This window comes from Mchenga conophoros, linkage group LG3, assembly GCF_057382185.1.
Source record: "Mchenga conophoros isolate Kocher_MC1m ecotype Shallow Benthic linkage group LG3, M_conophoros_male_GT1.1, whole genome shotgun sequence".
In the NCBI taxonomy this organism is placed as follows: Eukaryota; Metazoa; Chordata; class Actinopteri; order Cichliformes; family Cichlidae; genus Mchenga; species Mchenga conophoros.
Genome location: NC_140528.1, coordinates 20,786,258 through 20,807,835, shown reverse-complemented (window position 1 = coordinate 20,807,835; position 21,578 = coordinate 20,786,258). Strand labels below are relative to the sequence as shown.

General features: G+C 42.9%; 1 pseudogene; it reads left to right on the top strand.

The window, feature by feature from the left end:
- The window catches only part of LOC146577636 (protein NLRC3-like), a 177,435-nt pseudogene extending 156,244 nt beyond the window's left edge, over positions 1 to 21,191 (top strand).
- The last annotated feature ends 387 nt before the right edge of the window (positions 21,192 to 21,578 follow it).

The following is a 21,578-nucleotide window of genomic DNA, read 5'->3' as shown; positions in this document are numbered from 1 at the left end:
ATGTTTCACATGCATCAATCCAGGGGGCGTTTCGGTGGTCCACCGACTGCAAGGTGAATGGTGGATCCGGTGGTGGAGCTTCCATCATGTCCCAAGGCATGCAGAGTCTGCATCCCTTGGTTCTGGCTGAAGATGCTGTCACAGCTGTTTTGCAGTCACATGTCGAGTGGGATGTCGGCCCAAGAGGGAGAGCAATAGAGGCTTTACATCACCTGCCACAGATGGTGTCCCCCGGTCTGGAGGCCTTACCTGCCCATTCAGAGAGAGAACTTAGGGACGCACAGCTGCAGGATGCAGTGCTTTCCCGCGTCGTCTTCTACGTTGAGAGACACAGGAGACCCTCGAGGAGAGAGCGGGTAGGGGACCTAATCCTTGTTAAAAGATACCTGAGCCACTGGGAGAAGCTGGTCCTCAACAACGGCGTGTTGTACAGAGTTTCCAGAGACCAGATATCAGGTAACAGACGACTGCAGTTCGTGGTTCCTGACTCGTTGAAGGCTGAGGTCCTCCGAGGAATCCATGATGATGCCGGTCACCAGGGCCAGTTCAGGAGTTTAGACCTGGCTAGAAAGAGATTTTTCTGGTTGAACCTTGGGCGTGATGTGAGAGACCATGTACGGGGATGCCAGCGCTGTGTAGTCAGTAAAACTATCGAACCGGAGGGACGTGCTCCTTTGGTCAGCGTGTCCTCGTCCAGACCGTTGGAGTTGGTCTGCATCGACTTTTGGTCGGCTGAGGCCTCACACAACAAGTCCGTCGACGTCTTGGTCATCACAGACCACTTCACTGGCTGGGCGCAGGCCTTCCCATGCAAGGACCAGTCGGCCAAACAGGTTGCAAGGCTTCTCTGGGACAGGTACTTCTGTGTGTTCGGGTTTCCGGAAAGGATACACAGCGACCAGGGTGCTAATTTTGAGAGCCAATTGATAAGTGAGCTCCTCAGAGTCTCTGGTGTGAAGAAGACACACACGACACCTTACCACCCGATGGGGAACGGCAGTGTGGAGCGCTTCAACCGGACTCTGGGTGGAATGATTCGTGCCCTACCACCAGACTCGAAAGTGGACTGGCCACGTCGGCTACAGACTCTGACGTTCATGTACAACTGCACCGCACATGAGACAACTGGATTCGCACCCTTTTACCTAATGTTTGGTCGCACGCCCCGGTTGCCTGTTGACATTCTGTTCCGCTCTGTCCTGAGCGATCCTGCTGTTACCTGTTATGACAGGTATGTGGTTTCCCTCAGGGAAGATGTGAAGGAAGCAATGGTCATTGCACGCACCCGAGCTACGCAGGAGAAGCGTCGTCACTCGCAACTCTATAACAGGAGAGTGAAGGGTTCCAGGATTGAGGTTGGTGACAGAGTCCTGGTTGCTAACAAGAAAGAGAGGGGAAAGAAGAAGGTTGCTGATCGGTGGGAGTCAACGGTCTACACCGTGATCGATGTGAACCATGATACTCACACTTTCAAGATCCGTGATTCTGTTTCCGGACGAGAGAGAGTGGTCCACCGGAATCTGCTGTTGGTGGCGAATTTCCTGCCCCTGGAGGATGATGCTGGAACCTCGGATCACGTCTCCTCTACGTGGGATGTAAACACGGCGCCTGAAGATGATGATGGGGCTGCGTCTGGGGAGGGGGATTTGAATGCCCCTGCTGTGAGCTGTGTTGGTGCTCATGGTAACCGCTCACCCAATGCCATGGGTGGGACAGCTGACCTGGAGGTTATCTCTGAACCTCTGGACCCTGGAGAGAGGACAGTTGCATGGGTGTCGCAGTTGACGGAGTCCAGCCAGTCTCAGGGAGATGTTACTGATGTTTCAAGCGTGGATTCAGTCTTGCCAGCCGCATCGGCCTTGTCTGTTGAAGTGAACTTTGACCAAACCGGTTCTAGCATGGCGTCCCAGGAGGTCAATATTGCTACGAGCTGTGGGGAGGGTGTACAAGTATGCTCTACTACACCTGACGTAGTGGTGGATGTAGTTGCTCCTGCCATTGCTGCTCAGTCCCCAATGGTTGACTATAGCCAAACCGGGAATGGTTCCCAGATCAGAACCAGACTTGGGCGACTTGTCAAACCTGTGAATAGACTGATCCAGACAATGTCAAATCAAGTCGTGGTTCGTGACAGGTTTGACGTGAAGTCAGTTTGTAAGTCCTTGATCCCGTCCTTCTCTAACTAAATGTTCTGTTTATATGCCTACCTGAATGATGGGATTTGTACTTGCTGTTATGTACTCTACATTTTTTTTTCTTTCTGTTGAGCCATGGTACACACCTTGTAAGGGGTTATTAGTAGGGTGTATTTCGGGCACCCTGCTGCCAGTTGCTGGGTTGGGAGTTTGGCGCTGCTCCCACCCCACTTCATCCTTAGGGATACGTTTAGTTGGTGTTTGTGATTTTTGACCTCTGGTTGGTTGGTGCATACTAGTGTGGGTACCTGGGGCTCAAATTTGATAAAATTCAGTGGGGGTGAGTGTAACAGAGTTAATAATACATATGAAAAACATGCACTTACCTGTTCTTAATTATCATTTTAAGTGTGAATTTTATCTTTTTTTTTAAATTGTATTTTATTTTGAAAACCCAGAAACCGGATCTCACCCTAACGTTTAGAAGCTGCTAAGGCTTCCGCTCCTCACAGCGCGCGCTTGCACTGTGAGGGTAAGTCCGGTAATGAAAGGCTCTGGCATTTTTATGGTTTCTGGTGTGAATGTTGTTACATAAGTTATATATGTCGATGTATATAGGTTCATATTGATATTAGAAAGTTTCTGTGTAACTGAAACAAAGGCGGGTTGCTGTTAAATAGTGTTTCTGCCGTATTTATGCTCTTTGGCAGTTAGTCTTTGTCAGCCCCCTAGTGGTTGCTGCGCATAGCAGGAAATGTGTTTGGATTTACCGTTTTTCTGTGCTTTTTGTGATGTTGCTTTACATTGTAGGAGCTACAATTGCCGGTACCACCAGAAGACACCTGTTGAATGTGTTTTATGTCTTCTGCAGGTATGTGAGCTTGTTAACAGCCATTTTGTCTGTAAAGCACAAGCAAGTGAAGATGTAATGCGCTATTGTTAATTTGTCCACTAGAGGGAAATGTTTAGTCGGTGGTATTTATGTTTATCCTGTTATTTTGTTTTATACGATTGTGGAATGTATTTTATTAGTCATAAGATTTCTTTTGTATACAAGCTCAGTATGACAGACTGTAAAATGGGAGAAATTATTATTTTCCACCTTTTCTTTATTAAAAAGTTAATTGTAAGTCTGTTAAGACAGCGCGCGCTTGCACTGTGAGGGAGCTACAATTGCCGGTACCACCAGAAGACACCTGTTGAATGTGTTTTATGTCTTCTGCAGAAGTAAACTGTGAAAAGCCAACCCTTCTGAGCGTCTGTGATTCTTGAAGAGCTGGAAGTGTTACACTCTCCACTTGCTGTCTATGTGAGAACAAGGCACAACTTGCTATTGCAATAAACTATAATCTAATTATCCACACCTAACAACTCTTGCACTTAATCTATAATAAAATGATGACAGAAAAATGTTATAGCACTGCCTTTAGTAGCCTCACACAGCTCCTGCTGTTTCCTCCTCATGTCCTTACCAGCCATGTCTGCACAATGTTATATCATGAGTAATATTTTTTTAAATCCAGCTAAATAAAACACACACATGCACACACACACAGTGACATTTTAGACCTTCTTCAGAATACTGTATATACTATGGGCATCCTTACATTATTATTTATTACTAGAGCTACAATAATAAACCAATGAGGAGGGGGAAGTAATAAATATGAAATAATGTATTTATGATGATTCCATTTGTTTCACTATCCACTCTGTGCAGGGCAAAGCTTATTACATTTTTAAACTGTAGAGATACAATCATTTTACTGCTGTAAAATCCAAATTTTGTCTTATTTAAAATATAAATCTAATATAATCTGCTTCTTAATGTATGTTCTTTAAAATACAGCGTGTGTTTTTTAATATATTATAATTATAATAATTATTATGTGGACATGCATATTAGATCGTTTTTTAGTGAAATATAATCCCTCCAGAAAGGCAGCAAATGCCCAGAAACTTACTTTAAAACTAAATATGTTCTAAAACGGTGACAGAGCTACAGACCCATGACAGCCTTACACAGGTAGCCAGCAGCTATGACCAGCACTACTTGTGCAGTTAATAAAAGGACAGGTAATGTTTGTCGCGCTGTTGCACACACAGCACGCTCGTTTGTTTCAGTTCGTCAGTTGCAACAAGACAACTTACCAACGTGTACGTAATAAGCTGATACTCCTGTGTGCTACACACTACAGTGTGCGCTGTACACCTACTTACTGGTTGTGTCGCATCAGTCTGTGTCTCTGAGTTAACTTGTGTTTCTCCTACAGCTCCGGACCGCAAAAAATGCGCGTGCTCTTTGTGAGCTCGTTCCCGGCTCGTAACCAGCGCGTTCTGCCGTCGAGGGCGATCATTGGTTAAATGTGATCATGTGACTGATGCAAGCCAGATCCTTTTATTTAGCAAAACTGTGATTAATAGTTAAATATTATTGTTGAGGGGCACAGACAGGACTCCGCACGCACACACACATAAAATAAATAAATAAATAAATAAAAAAAATTTAAAAGTTGCCTCAACAAAAGGGCACTTTGGGCACTCATCAGGAAAGGGGCGGGTGCTCAAGCCCCTCTAGCCCCCCCTCTGCACGTCCCTGCTCCGCAGGTGTGGCCAGGCTCCTGGCTGACACACACACACACCTAGATACACAAACATGGAAACAGGAGACAGCAGCACCAAAAACACACATGTCCATAACTTCTTACAGGCCCTGGGTCACCCAGACCCCGGTCCCATGACAATTCCTCAAAACTAAGTAGGCCTACACACCAGGGTTTGGACATGTGTGGACCCAAACTATACTTAAACTTTACCCTTTTTTGTGTGTCACCAAATACACTTTAATATCTTCTAGACAAGAATGTAGTGGCACAATCTTTAACCTCCTAAGACCCAAACTCCTCCGTGGCATTCATTTTTAATTTCTCTTTGATATTTGGGCTGATTGGGACCTGATGAATGTAAAAACAAAGAATTACCACATTTTTTGTTTCTGAGAAAAATTAGAGCCACATATGAGGATATTTGTCTAAAATTTTGATAGCACAGTGGCAGTGTAACATCCTCGTAAGTGGATATCAGGCCCTTGTAGAGCAAAATGTAGTATTTTGGTCTAAACAACCCAAAATGTGATGTCCACATATGTGGACGCCAGGTCCTAGGAGGTTAAATATCTGCTCACTTTGTCAAAATGAACCTAATCATCTCTGATGAGTTCAGTGATGTCTGCCAGCTCACCTTGCAAGTGGTCGAGCTCATACCGCCGACAACGCGGCACACAACTTGTAAACCCCTGCTGACTATCACCTCTGGAGTTATTTGTTTATGTTAGTTTCAACTGTTCCTGCAAAAAGTAAGCACGTGTTACTGATAAAAAGTCCAATAGAAGCAAAGTCTAAACTTTGAAAACAAAAAACAAAAACCTGTCTGATTAAGATCTGATCTTTGGGGGGGTTTCAATAAGCAGTGTGACCCGTGTATATGCATCAGGGGTGGTTTTGATTATCGATTTATTGATTAAAATCGATTCTGGCTTGGATAACGTGATATCGATTCATTAAAATCCTGAATCGATTTTTAATATAAATTTATTTTGGCCAAAACGCCAGAATCTCAGGTTAAACCTCCCAAAGTTTCAACAACCACCAAACAGCTGTTAAGATTCAGTATTGAGGAAGGGTACAAGAGGTGATCGAAGAATAACCACACCGATCCGGCCGGGTGAAGTCAAACGATGATTTTAATGAATACACGCGTGGGAAGACAACTCTGTACGCAGACAGGAAGTAGTCTTCGACTTAATCAAAGCATGAACAGATATTTTATAGCATCAGGGTTTGTTTACTGACGCCCCTTCATGCGTCACAGATACATTTTATACATAGATCAGATCAACATCATCATGACTTTTCACCTAGAAAATCATCTTCTATTTTCATGGCTAGCCCTTCCTGTCTACCTTTCAGTTCTTGTCTTGTTCCTCTTTCTTGCCGAGACACCAAGAAACGGTTCCTCTTTTACCAAGACAATTTTGCAGTTACAGCCAAACATAACTAACCTCTCCTCTAAATAAATCTAATTTAAAGTGTGTGTGTGTGTGTGTGTGTGTTGACCTCACATGCTCTTTGTGTCACCTCTTCACCTACTGTCTGTGTCTCGTCCTCAAATGCTCTTTCTCAAGTCACCTGTTGCACTTCTGACCTTTTACCAGACCAGAAGCTCACTGAGACTATGTGTATGTCTTCTACTAAATAAATGTTTTAATCAAGAACCTCTACTAAAACCTTAATATAAAATGATAAAGCTATCTGTTACATTGTTAAAGCCTCGTCTTAGCCTGCGGCTCAAAATAACTTCCTGCTTCTTTCTGCATACAACTTCCTGTCAGCCTGCAACTCAGTCTTTCTGAAAGAGACACTGTTTAAACCTTGGAATGCAATATCCATGCTGCAAATTATATTATTAATGCAATAACAATTATTTAACAATAGCAGTAAAATAATTTCCCTCCTCGACACTCCCCCTTTTGACCTCTGGAACACCAGAGGTCACAATACATTGTGTCCTCACGCAGACCCTTCTCTGGTGGTCTCGAACCTCGAGATCTCCCGGATCCTCGCCCCTCCTGTGGTCGCCGAGATCGATCTTCTGCAAAGGAAACAAAACACCTTTTCTTGCATCTCCCTAACTTATCCTATCTGGGACTCTTTAATTAAAAGCCTGATCCTAATTATCTTCTTAACTTATTGACTTGTATTTATGTATACTCTTCAACGTTACTCATCACTTTAAAATTCTTTTAAGCGCTGGTTTCACGTCCAGTTGCTCGCTCTACTTTCCCTTATCTGATCATCAACATCCTATGCACAAGTTGTCGCTGCTGCAAGTTAATCTACTCCAAAAGAAAACAACCACTTCAATCAATTAAGTTTAAGCATATAAGCAATTACTCCTGTATACATTTCATCATAGCTAAATGCTGCCTTGAAACAACTCCTATGTGTTAACACTAACTTCATTTTAAAACCTCACATTTCCTATGTTATCACCTGTTTTGGTATAACCTTTTTATTTCATTTTGCTCCCTTAATGTAACAATACCTTCTAATTCTAATGTATCAGACTTAACCAAAATATATGCTTTCCTTCCTCTTTGGTCCTTCTTTAAGTTCAGTTAAAAGCTAAATGAATTTAGGGCCTTTTGCCTGGAATCAATACTGTCATGTGTGTTTCTTAACTCTGTGTCTGTAAGCGTGTGCAATCCTTCATGAACTCATATTATCCTCACAGTAGATTGGCTAATCATAGCGCTAGCCAAAGGCTCGTGACCCTCCAGAGACAAATTTGAGCCACAACTCCTTTTAAAGCACAAAATGCAATATGTATAAAATAGTTATAACTGCACCTGAAATACAAAGTTAACATCATCATAAACATCTTATGGTCATCAAAGCAATGGGCAGGGCTGCGACCCAATTTAGCCCTGTCTGCACAAATTTTAGCCAACTTGTTTTTCAAATTTAGGTTCATCCTCTCTACCTCTTGCAAATCTTTATTCTTGAAGTGAGTACCATTGTCTGATCTAATTCTCTTGGGAAACCCATGCCTTGGAATGTAATGATTAAGCACTTAATCACGCTTTTCGCGTCTTCACATTTGGTCGCCCATGCTTCGGGCCATCCAGTCAAAACATCCACACACACCAACAAATACCTCACCCCACCTGGGCCTGTATCAATCATGTCGGTATAATCAATCACGACCTCTTCTCCTGGCCTTCCTGGCATGAGAAACTTACCAGCTTCAGGTTTTACTGCTGGCTTTGGGTTGTGTGCCCCACAAATTAGGCACGTTCTGGCCTTTTCCAGTATCATCCTTCTCAAATCAGGATGCCACCATCGGCACAAATTTCTCTCCATCTGTTTCACTCCCACGTGACCAAGCCCGTGAGCCTCATTCACCTTTTGTTCCGCCATTTTGGCCGTTAAAGCGGGACGCCCATCTGGCCCCCTCCACAAACCGCCATCTTGCCAGGCTCCTTTGTTTTCCCACACCCCCTTTTCCTCTGGGGATGTCTCCTCCTGAGCCTGTCTAACTTCTTCCATGCTGTTAGTGCTAACCTCCTCTTCTGGGGTTACCTGCACCAGTTGTCTCTGTCCTTTGTAGCCCGCTGCTTCCTTTGCGGCTTCGTCAGCTTTCTGATTTCCTCTTGCCACCATACTGTCTGCTTGTGAGTGGCCTTTGCATTTTATAATACTTACCTCGTCTGGGTCCTCCAGGGCCTTTTTGTGACAGATGGGTGCATTAGTGGCCGTTCTGAACCCGGCTCTCTTCCACTGAGCCAGTTCCACATGAGCTGCTCCAAACGCATATGCTGAGTCAGTGTAGATGTTCACTCTCATGTTTTTAGCCAACCTCAGGGCTCGAGTTAGGGCTATCACTTCAGCTCTCTGGGCCGACTGTTGTCCCTCGATTTTTCCTTCAACCTGGGCTTTCTTAATACAGTCATGTGGTTCTCCTGACCCCATTAGGTCTGCCATATTTATTCCTTCATGTGTGAATATCAGATTTGGCGCCTCTAAAATTTTGCTGAACCTTTGTTGCGTCAGTGGAGTCATTGTGAATGCCTGTGAGTTCACATAGGCCACTACACTGTGTGTAGTAAGCACTTTCAGTGGGTGTTCCCTCACTATATGTGCTGTTTTCTGAATTATCTTTGCTACTCCTGCTGCGTGTTGTGTGCATGTGGGATGCCTTGCTTCTTGTTGAATTTAATCTTATGCTGACATACATAAGTACATCCCTACCTCCCCCTTTTTTCTGAAACAACACACCATTCACAACTCCCTTTGTTTCTGAAACATCAAGATAAAATGCCTCATCATAGTTAGGTGTGGCCAGATCTGTGGCTCTTGACAAATCCTGTTTTAGTGAAATGAACGCTGTCTCTGTGTCCGGCGTCCAAGGCAATTCAGCCTTCAGATTTCGAACACCAACTTTCTTGATCAAGTCCCTTAAAGGGGCCGTTTTACCCGCATAGTTCGGAATGAACTGCCTGCTGTAACCTGTCAAGCCAAGAAAGGAAAGCAACTCCTTCACAGTTCTTGGTTTTGGATGTGTCAGAATTTGGTCTCTGTGTGTGTTCATTAACCCCACTGATCTGTGTGCGATCACCCGGCCCAGGAATGTTACCTCTGGCCGGACCAACTGCAGTTTTTCTTTGCTCACTTTGAAGCCACACTCCGCCAATCTGTTCAACACCACGAGCGATGCTGCCGTACAGGCCGCTGCTGACGGGGCTGCAATAAGAAGATCATCAACATACTCTATTAATGTACAGCCCCCTGGCAGTTGACATGGGGACAATGCCTCTTTCAACACCTGATTAAAAATTCCTGGTGAGAGTGCAAAGCCTTATGGTAGGCGTGTGTACCTAAATTTGCGGCCTCTGTATGTGAATGAGAAAATGTCTCTGAGTGACTCGTGCAGTGGGAGACAAAAGAATGCATTCGCTAGGTCAATACATGTGGACCACTTTTGGTCTTCAGTTTTGTGCTTCTATTATGGTCTGTTAAATGGTATGTCAGACTTCAGCTGGAACAGGACAGGCGAACAGTTAGCTAGACCCACATCTGTGGGCCCTGCGGACCACAAAGTACCAGGCAATTTTGAGAGCTCAGCTACTGCATCAGGATGATCCATTCTTTCCCTGCCATGTATTCTGGAGATTTCTTTATGTTCTAAGATCACTGCATCGTTGGACAAACAAGTTATGCGATATATTTTACATTTTGGTGCATACCAGACATTTGGAATTTGGGTGCCTTGCCAGCATGCGTTGTCCAGCGCCCGCTTGACCATTGGTCCCAGATCTCTTGGCCCATGACCCTCGTGGACCGCCAATGTAATGTGAGGGGCTGAATCCTCTCCCACATTGTACCAAGGCAGTTGTTCATCAGTAAATTTCACAGCCGCGGCCACACCTTCTGGTCCAACATAAATGTTATGTGTTTGCACATTCCACGTCTGTCCCTCAAGATCAGACTGGAACTGTTCCCGATAGATATCGTTATCTTCCCTATCATAAAAGAGTGTAACGTGGAAAGGATCTCGCGGAGGGGAATAGACGGCCAGGCTCATTATCCAGGGTTTCCATAGCTGATAATGTCTCAGAATGCCTACTTCCACTAGCCTCCCCCAGTAGATTTCGGCAGTGGGTTGTTCAGAGTTCTGGACTAGATATTGAGTCTTTGAAGGTGATCCCAGTTTCACAAGCAGGTCCCTGCCCATGAGATTTTCCAGGCACCTGTGAGGACACCACATATTGGTGCTTCAAAGTCTGTTTTCCCAGCTGTGTCAATGCTGGATTTGTCAATGGCAGTGTCATTGGAATCCCGGAAAAGCCTACCACATTAACTGTGTGACAGGAGAGTGTTGCACTGTCTGGTGTGTCTTTCAATGTTGAGTATGTTGCTCCAGTATCCACCAGGAAGGGCAATTCAGTGCCTTCCACGGTCATCGACAGCATGGGTTCTGCCGTTCCCACCCTGTTCGGTTTCTCCGGGCTCCGTCAGTATTGCTCCCCCTCCCAGCCCCAGTCGGCTACTGGGTACTGGGGGGCTGGTGCTGCATTCGGGTTTGGAGCTTGATGTGCTCCCCTGTAAGCAGCTCTTTGTCTTGGGCCTCCTCGTGCCTGGGATTGATAGCCTCGCCCCTGATAGTTCTGCGGCGGTTCAGGGCAATCTCGGGCCCAGTGTCCTTCTGCTCCACATCTCAGACACGCAGTCCAAGACACTCTGCCAGGATTCCCCGGATTCCGAGCCCTTTGTCCTCCCCTCACGGATCCACCACGCCCTCTCTGCGGTCCACCGGTCCCCCAATTCCCTACGGGTTGACGCTGTCTTGGTGCATTGGCGGGCCAACGATCATCAGGGTAGAGACCCGGATCCTGATCTGGCCAGTCAGGCACAGGATCGGGCTGAGGCCTTGCCACCATTATAGTCTTATTTAGTTCTTTCGGTTCTTTTTTCTTCGCATTATATTTTTCGCGAGCCTCACCCAGCTGCAGCCTAAGCAGCTGCGCCTGTGCTTCATCTAACTCTTTCTTTTGTTTGTTCGTCAAATCCTGTTCCCGCTGAAGTCTGTGGGTCACATGTCTCTCCCACTGCACCGAGTCTGCAACGGCAAAATCTGGGTTCTTTTCCAAGTCAACTGCAACCTGGTTGGGCAGCCCTGCCAGCACTGCCGAACGAAACCACGCTCTACTTTCACCCTCCTTCCCCGGATGTATTCCTGTTTCTAACGACCATTGTTCCTTTGCTTTAGCTAAACACTCTCTGGGTTTCTTTTTGGGATCCCAAATAATTTTTGGAATGGCTCCAAAGTTAGGAGTTGGGTCCTTCTCCCGAACTGCATCTGCTAAGTCACTCTGCACCTCATGATATTTCAGGTCATTTGCATATCTGGTTGTTTGAGCTATCTGCTCTACATCTGCTAACCCACCACCCAGCATACAACGTCCGGCCAAAGTGCGAAAGTCGCCCAGCGCTAATTCTTCTCCTTCCCAATGTTCTCCCTTGGTTATTGGTGGAAGTTGTTTAACCAATGCTTCCAAATCTCTCACCTTATAGGCGCGATAAACTGGTTCGTTCTTTGGACCTGCTATTAGAGGCAGACTTAAACCAGGGTCAGGAGCTCCTTGTTCAAAACTCACTCTTCTACTCTTCCTCAACTTTCCTTTCCCCTTTGAGCTCTTAAATATGGGCTGTCTCTGTGCTTGGTCTCTCTTCACACTTCTTTTCCTCAAAATTAGGCTTGTACTTGGTTGGGGTTCAGCTCCTCCATCTTCGTCCTCCTCATCGTCTTCTTCTGATGACGTCGCACGGTCTTCATTCTCCTCTTCTGGCCCTCCCTGCATTACTCTCTGCTTTATAACCTCCAATGCCGTTAATGCCTCTATGGACGCACGTAGGGCCTCATGCATTTGTCCATACACTTCTCCTTCAGTTTTTAACACCAAGCTCAGAGGTATTTTATCACCCAGCCCTTTCTGTTGGGATATAATAGGTTTACTTACCTCAACCTCCATCGCTTGGCACTCTTTCTCTGCTGATTTTGATACTCCAGGGGAAGCCAAGCGAACAGCTTTCTTAAGCTGTTCGAGCTGATCCTTCAGAGGTTTGCATCCCCTTTTCCTACTAGGTGTCGCACCCGATCTGTCAGCCATTCTCTGAAACACAGACTTACCTCTTCCAATGGCGTTGGTCGACTCCACCTTCTTGGTCTAGGTCACCCAGACACGCCTAACTTTCGGTTTCAGTCTTCGTCTCGCTGTTCTCGCAACCACTGGCTCCTCTTCCCCTGCTCGGTGATACACAAAGTTTAACCCAGCACTTTAGACGCTGTCCTCGCGTTCTCAAGCGTTGACACTCAATCAAAATTATTCGCCCTCAAAGTGTTAATATATGACACCAGCAACCCTTATGCGCAACGCGCTCACCTCCGTATACTTACCTCTCCAATAGTTCCTCGGATTAGTGTTTTTTCATTTATTTTAAACCCATTAACGGCGCTGCGCGTCCCTTGTATACTTTACAGCAACACACCCTCAAGGGTCCCTCAACTTGTCCCGTACTAATAAGTCTAAAACCAAGAAATCACCTTTATGACATTATGTCAAAGCTTTCTCCATGTTGCACAGCCTGCCACAGGTTTAACAAAAAAATCGCTGCCCGAGAAGGCTCCCACATATCAAGGTGGTCGTTTTCACAAACTTCCAGCAGACCCTCAAATAAACAAAAACAACGACCCAGGCAGGCTTCCAGTTCAGCCTCCTCAATTTCTATGCACACTGAAAACTCATGGGGAGATTCTTCTGTCTCCCCGTGTCCTACACAATTCACCTCCAAATGATCCCCTACAATTGAAATTTCAGTGTGGAATGACGCAGAGATTAACATTTCCTTATTTATTCACTATATGTAACCTGAATTTTCTCTCTCTTATCAAATAACAAAGGTTATCTTTACAATTTGTTATTGAACTACTAATTAAGTTGCTTTTTATGGTGTCAGTGATAAACTGCCCCTAAAAAGTCCACTTTATTGCGTGCTCATTGAGTTACTCCTATCAAAACTATTTAACAAGTTCAATTTACACATACTCATTAATTTGTCACGCTTATTAGTGGCTCATGGTTGCTTAAAGCCTATGTCTGACTTGACCACAGAGTTAGAGCATTATTCAATCCTCTCAGGATGACCACTCCACTTACTCTGCATCCAGTCAGCTCATGAATTAACAACCCTTGCAGACTGTAACCCTTTTATTTTTTGTTTATGCCTTCAAATCCACCTTAAATCTTCTTTACCTAAACGTTGGTTTTAAACACAAACAATTCTTATATTCTATTTTGAAACGCTGTCACCATTCATATATTTACAATGTTGTTATTTACTAAGCCAGAATTTTAACTGCAGACATTTATCCACATTTGCAAACAATAGTTATAGAGCTGAATGACACACAAAACCGAAAGCATAGTCCTCTCATGCGCTCTGCATCAGCTGCCTCATTTGCATGCACACACACTCTTCATCTAAGAATAGCAGCAGGCAGTCAGTGCATTGCTGACTCAACCCACAGAGATCTTTTTTTAATACAGAGACGTCTTATATTTACAACTGCACAGATTTTAAACCTTTTAACACCTATCGAATTTCGACAAATTTAACATAACCGTTTTTTGCAATCAATTAACCAGTATCAAGACTTTAACTGTTTCTGGCCTCATTTCTAAAATCCCTAACTCAATTTAAAAGCGTCAACCAACCCAAACTTTTTGAAGTTTTAGGTTAAAGTTACACGCCCGAAATCCACTTCTGCTGGCCAAAAAAGCGCAGATACCGTTGCAAACGGTAAGGAGACTCTAACTCCTAGTTATTCTGGAGTGCCCCAAGCTCCACAGTGACCAACTGACTATCCCTCTTCGAGGACAATGCATAAGCGTCCTTTGCATTGGCAAGCGTTACCTCTGAGCACTGCGCTTCCTAGCAGACTCGAACTGCCGTTCTAGAATAATTTATAATACTTTGAAACAACAATCAACACTCGAAACAAGTGTATAACTGAAGCAGGTGCAACCTAGTGGTCAAATGGAGACTCCAACTCACAAAATGACCGCTCAGGTCCACTCTTATGACCAAATTTGGACTCTAACCAACACAATAACCAATTCCCTACCAAACTACTTGAGACTCTAACTCAATTTCTTTGGGACTTCAACCCAATATTTAAACTTTTTCCTGGCAGACTCAAACTGCTTTAGCAGACTTTACTGCTTTCATTTCTTCTTAGCAGAACTCTAACTGCTTCAACTCATGAAATTTTCATCAAAATCAAAACAGACATGCACCAGTAATTTCAGTGAGTAGACTTAAATTTTATCATGTCCAATTTGGCACACTTTGGAAATAATTCAACAGGTAGTGCCTTACCTTTTGGATAAGCCGGCTTATGCCCACTCACTTAGACCACTGGAATTCACGTCTGCCCGTCAGACCACCCAAGACCCCGGATTTCTCCGTCCAAACCTCCAACTCTCCCTCCTCAATAACCGGACGAGCCCCCAAATGTTAAGATTCAGTATTGAGGAAGGGTACAAGAGGTGATCGAAGAATAACCACACCGATCCGGCCGGGTGAAGTCAAACGATGATTTTAATGAATACACGCGTGGGAAGACAACTCTGTACGCAGACAGGAAGTAGTCTTCGACTTAATCAAAGCATGAACAGATATTTTATAGCATCAGGGTTTGTTTACTGACGCCCCTTCATGCGTCACAGATACATTTTATACATAGATCAGATCAACATCATCATGACTTTTCACCTAGAAAATCATCTTCTATTTTCATGGCTAGCCCTTCCTGTCTACCTTTCAGTTCTTGTCTTGTTCCTCTTTCTTGCCGAGACACCAAGAAACGGTTCCTCTTTTACCAAGACAATTTTGCAGTTACAGCCAAACATAACTAACCTCTCCTCTAAATAAATCTAATTTAAAGTGTGTGTGTGTGTGTGTGTTGACCTCACATGCTCTTTGTGTCACCTCTTCACCTACTGTCTGTGTCTCGTCCTCAAATGCTCTTTCTCAAGTCACCTGTTGCACTTCTGACCTTTTACCAGACCAGAAGCTCACTGAGACTATGTGTATGTCTTCTACTAAATAAATGTTTTAATCAAGAACCTCTACTAAAACCTTAATATAAAATGATAAAGCTATCTGTTACATTGTTAAAGCCTCGTCTTAGCCTGTGGCTCAAAATAACTTCCTGCTTCTTTCTGCATACAACTTCCTGTCAGCCTGCAACTCAGTCTTTCTGAAAGAGACACTGTTTAAACCTTGGAATGCAATATCCATGCTGCAAATTATATTATTAATGCAATAACAATTATTTAACAATAGCAGTAAAATAATTTCCCTCCTCGACACAGCTAAAACAGTAAATGAGAGCAGGAACACGGATTCTGCACAAAGACGTAAACACAAAGCGCGGAGCCGCCGACGCATCAGAATCAGTGAGATGTGACTTTCTCACCTGACGGCACGGACACGAGCTGAAAGCCGACAGCTCGCTGATTCTGATGTTTCGGCGGCTCCGCGCTTTGTGTTTACGCCCTTTTTGCGCTGATTCTGAAGCTGCAGGTTTGATCTCTCCAAACAATATTGAGTAAACCAGCATCAAAAGAAGCTCCAAACTACGCTTCACATAAACATCGTCATGAATTCCCTCTGATTGTTTTGCTGCCACCAGGATAAAATCACACTTCATGCACAGCTCTCTCTCTCTCTCTCTCTCTGTACTTCTAGAACAGTTTCCTGTTTTCTGCATTATTCGCTTGCTTGTTACGCACAAGTCTACCGTTCTTACAGCCTGTCGGCCGCTGTTTTTTTTTCTTTTACTTACTTCTGAAAACAAAGCCTCGTTTCTGCCGTTCAATACTGAACAAATTTAAACTTTTTAAAATGATGCAAAATTGCAAAACGCTCAGCTGTGTCTGTAATCAAACCTCTGTAACTTTGCTCTGCTTCACGTCAGCAGCATCAGGTCATGTTCATATGTTCATTAATGGTTTTCTTTTGTTTTTGATGTACTGCAGAATATTTGTATAAAATCCCAGGCCAGGAAAACCTTCATGTTTTTCTGTTTGATCCTCAGCTACTTTGACACAAAGGCATCTGCTGTGATGCTCACACCTTTGATAAAGTCTCGCAAGTGTCAGATTTCTTTTTATAGATATAAAAATATAGAAATGTTCTGATGCATGTAGTAACTGTTAGCTTTAACTGTACAAGGCTTGTTAGACATAATGAAACACATCGTGCAGATTTCTGGATGTTAGACTATCATTTTTATTATGATTATTAATCTTGGGTCTAAAAAGTCAGTCGAGTATATCCAGGATATCTTTCTGTTAACTGGATTCACTGACCCTAACACTGGGACCAGGATAAGCGGTCGCATGAAGCTGGTTATCAGCTGACAATCTTATGATTTAATTAATTTAATTAAGTTATTTAATTTTTCTAATTTTTCCTCTACATTTCCCCTGAAATGAAGGGATTGTGTTAAACATGCTTTAGTTCCTCACATTTTTCTGCATCTCTTTGTTCAACCCCCTGAATTAAAGCTGAACGTCTGCACTTCAAACACATCTGAGTTGTTGCATTTAAAATTGATTTTAGTGTATGTACAGAACCAAAATCAGAAACTAAGTTCTCTCTGTCCAGATATTTATGGACCTAACTGTATAATCTATACAGCACGTAAAAAATGCTGTAAATAAAGAAGTCTGTGAAAATGTGGCATTTAAGGTCAATTTAAACTGAAGTGATATAATCTTCTCCCCACAGTTTGAGTTTGTATTGTCTCAGCTGCAGACAGACTATGATATTAATATTATTAGTTATTAATATTATTAGTTATAAAGGACACCTTCCTGCCTTTAGTCTTATTCATGATGATTATTAGTCGTCTTCTAATGTCCACAAGTCTGAATGATGTGTTTCATAGGTTCTAACAAGCCTTTTAAACTTAAGTTACTGCATTGCTGAAACACCAACATCTGCTTATTGAACAAAACAAAAACAACCAAAAGACCACACATCTGATTTTATTTTTATTTTAATAGACTTCCAAAGATTATACCAGATAACTGGCCTCAGAATATAATTGAATAAACATTTTTGAAAACGATAACCTAATCCTGTCTTGACAGGCTGAGCTCTTCAGTATCCACCAACAGCATCGTCATGCTGAGTCAGACGTTTCTGCTCCTGCTGGAAATACTCTTCCTCTTTCCACATTGTACCAAATGCTTTTAAATGTTAGTTTCAATTTAAAATTAAAGATTAAAAAAGTGTAACACATATAAACATCAGATAATTAAGACAAGCGAATGGTTCAGTTCCACATGTGCTCTGCTGACACTCTTCCTGGGTTGCCGACCCCTGCTCATTATTCATGTTACAGAAACACAGAGGTACGAGACCAGGCAGAAGACTTTCTGATTATTTGTTTTTAGTTAAAATAATTCCATTGTTGTCTAGTGATGGTGTGGTAAAGCTCTGTGAATGTGTCCAATTTTTCTGGCTTTGTTGCTTCACCCAAAGGCAGATCACACAAAGTTTAACTGCTTATTATGAAGAACTGACATCTGCTGGTCATTTAATGTTCAGCAGCACTGCTGTGAGAATACCTGTAGGACACATACCAGTGGATATGTAAGCACATGCACAGCTGCAGGGCTAGAAGGGCCCAAATGAATTAAATAAATAGATTCTTAAATAATTAATTAAATGTGTTATTAATTGATTAATTACATTTATTTAAAAATCATTAAATTTTTAATTAATTTATTGTAAATGTTGGAAAAGAAATTATTTGGCATTAAATCAATGATGTATGTATATATTTAATAAGTATTTTGAACTTAATCCATTAATGACATTTAATAAATTATTTAATGATGATTCATCGATTAATTATTGATGATTAATTAACCCTCCACATGATTTAACCTCTATAGAGATGATATTTTATCTAGATCATGTATTTTTCAAAGGTTCAGACCAGAAAGTTTAACATTGTTATTTTTCTCATTATTGTCTCTTCAGATTGAGTGTCTGTAATCTCTAAGAGAGAAGCTGTGAAACTCTGCCTTCACTACTCAGCTCCCAGCCCTCTAGTTTGAGACAGCTTGACCTGAGTAACAATGACCTGAAGGACTCTGGAGTGAAAGTTTTGTCTTCTGGACTGAAAAGTCCATATTGTGAACTGGAAACACTCAGGTCAGCGTTCTTGAAATGTTCAGTATATAAGGTTTAGAGGTTTACAATCTAAGGTTTAGATTGACTAATGGCCATTTTAAACTCCTGTTTCAGTCATGCCATTTCTTAATGATTTTTGGCTGCGATTTCCTGTTTGCATTCTCTTCTCTAAGAGTATTTGTCATGTCTGCAGGCTGTCAGGCTGCCTGGTCACAGAGGAAGGTTGCAAGTCTCTGGTCTCAGCTTTTAGCTCCAGTTCTTCCCATCTGAAAGAGCTGGACCTGAGCTACAATAACCCAGGAGAGGCAGCAGTGAAGATGCTTGAGCAGCTAAGACTGGACACTCTGAGGAATGTAGATGGCCGTTACAGCCACAAACAGTGTCTGATAGATGAGGAAACTGGCTCTGTCTGATTACTTAACGCTGGAAACCAGTGTTATTTGAACAATCACACATATAGGAACATTTTTCCATTCTGCTCTAACTTAAACAGTAGATGTCTGTATGTGGTCTCAAAGGACAAAATCTCTGTCAGCAACAACGGTGCAGCCTGTTCAAACTGATCTCTGGAAAGGAACTGACATTTTCACTCTCTTTATTTATTTTAAGCTTTATCTGTGTGCAGAGACCATGTCCAGGACATGTTTAGCCTGGCCCAGCATAAACTAGAATTAGGGGGAAGTTGTTTCCCCAGCTTAGAAAAACATATTAGTAAAAGTAAATGGATTACTAGGTCACTCAACTTAACTGGCCGCCTACTAAAATGGGCTATTTTGCACTGCTAGTTTGCTGCTTCTGAGCGTTTACTACTGAAACGTGTTTGTGCTAAAATATCAAATTGATCTTCTGGACTTTGTGATAATAGTTAGTAGAAAACAACAGAAAAATAGAATGCAGTCAAAGTGAATTAACTTTGGTCGATCAACCTTGAAATTCAAATTATAATAAGAAATAATCATTCCAACAGAAAGAAGAGATTAAGAAACAAAGGGATGGAGCTGGTGGAGGAAACCGGGTCACTGGTTGGGTGTTAGGCCCAGACTAGTGGGTGTTTTTGACTGTAAAGTGGATGTAGCATTAACAACCACTGGTCCTGGTACCCTGCAGCCTGCACTGCAGGATATGTGTTGCAGCACTGAGAGCTCCAGAAAGAGCCTTCATGGTGGCCCTGCAGCCAAACAGCACTTCAGTCAAATGCTGTCCAAAGTGGTCCCAGAGACACTGTTAGCTGTAACCATCAATGACCAAGAATTGTGTCATTTAATTCAGGGTTTCCCTGTATTATTGTTTGACATCATTTCTGAATAAATAAATCAAGATGACGAGCCTTTAAATGCACTTATGTTAGTATAAATATACAAAAATAAAGGATAATTTTCCTGTTAGGAGAATAAGAAATAAATATATTCATCACATGCATCAAATCACAACCTCCTCCTGCAAGAGTGCAGCATTGTGATTGGTTGATGCTGTTTCCATATTTTATGTTTGTTTACCTTGAACAAATTTGCTCTACAGAGCATTTATTAATTAGAAGGATTATTAATAAACATCTTTCTCTCCTGCTTTTGGTGGAGTGAAACAATAACTCCTATCTCCAGAGGTCCACAGGTCCACTGGCACCTGGTCCTAACTTCACCCATGTCTGCACCCTCAGACATCCCACTGTGGAGGCATCCTCGCCTGGACCAGTGGCTGCCCTTGTGAGACAGACTTTATGGTCACAAACAGCCCTAATCTGAGAATGAAGGCTCCTTTACATAGAAAGCAGTATGTGGTGTGATGACCGCTGCATTAGCTCCAAATATGTGATGCACTGGCTGCTGCACTCTACCTGTACTGAATCAGTTTTGTAGCCAGTCCCAGTCTTTACATTTAATATGCAGCCACTCCCTGACAGCATGAATGTCACAGTGTGTTGGACCTTGACTGTGGCACATGTCAATGCTCCCTGGACATCGTGCTTAATAAAGGAGATTAAATGTGATGTGATTATGAGTTTTGCTCTTTTGAAGTTGAAACATTTATGTGTCAAAATGTTGGACTGTTCCTTTATCAGTGTGTAACAGTGTGTGTGAGAGCCATGTAATGTCCATGTGTGCATGCTGACAAGGGTGCAAGGGTCAATCAATGAACAGATGATGGATCAATAACTGCAGCTGGATTGTGTTTGTTCTCTCCATCAGATTCCTGTCAACTCACAATCGACACAAACACAGTGAACACAAAGCTCCAACTGTCTGACAACAACAGGAAGGTGACACATGTGGAGGAGCTTCAGTCACATCCTGATCATCCAGACAGGTTTGATGTTTGTGAACAGCTGCTGTGTAGAGATGGTCTGACTGGTCGCTGTTACTGGGAGGTCGAGTGGACGAGGAGGGCTTAGATATCAGTGAGTTACAGAGGAATCAGAAGGAAAGGAAGGAGTGATGAGTGTGTGTTTGGTGAAAATGATCAGTCCTGGAGTCTTTTGTGCTCTGATCATTATTCCTCTGTGTGGCACAATAACAGAGAAACATCCATCTCCTCCTCCTCCTCCTCTTCCTCTGTCTCTAACAGAGCAGCAGTGTGTGTGGACTGTCCTGCTGGCACTCTGTCCTTCTACAGAGTCTCCTCTGACTCTCTGATCCACCTCCACACCTTCCACACCACATTCACTGGACCTCTTTATCCTGGATTTACAGTCTCATGTGGTTCCTCAGTGTGTCTGTGTGTAGTTTAGTTTAAAGAGTGTCATGTTAGTGTCCTTTAACACTCTGATTGTTGAACAGACAGTTCAGTCTGTACACGTCTGTCTCTTTCACTCAGAAACACATTTTTAGATTCATGGATTCAATCACTTGATGTTTTAAACTGTTTTTCTGTCAAAGCTTCACAGACATCAGTATGCAGTGTTTCTCTGAAAATCAGTTCAGCTGAGATGATGAAGTTCATTTCAATGTTGGAATACTGAACTTATTTGAAACATATTTGAACACAGATATTATTAAACTGACAGAAACACTGACATCAGTAAAGAGGAACAGACTAATGAGTGCTTACTGCCCTCCGATGGTCACAGATGTAAATGCAAGCATGGAGCTATATTTTAAAAAAGCAGATGTCTTCA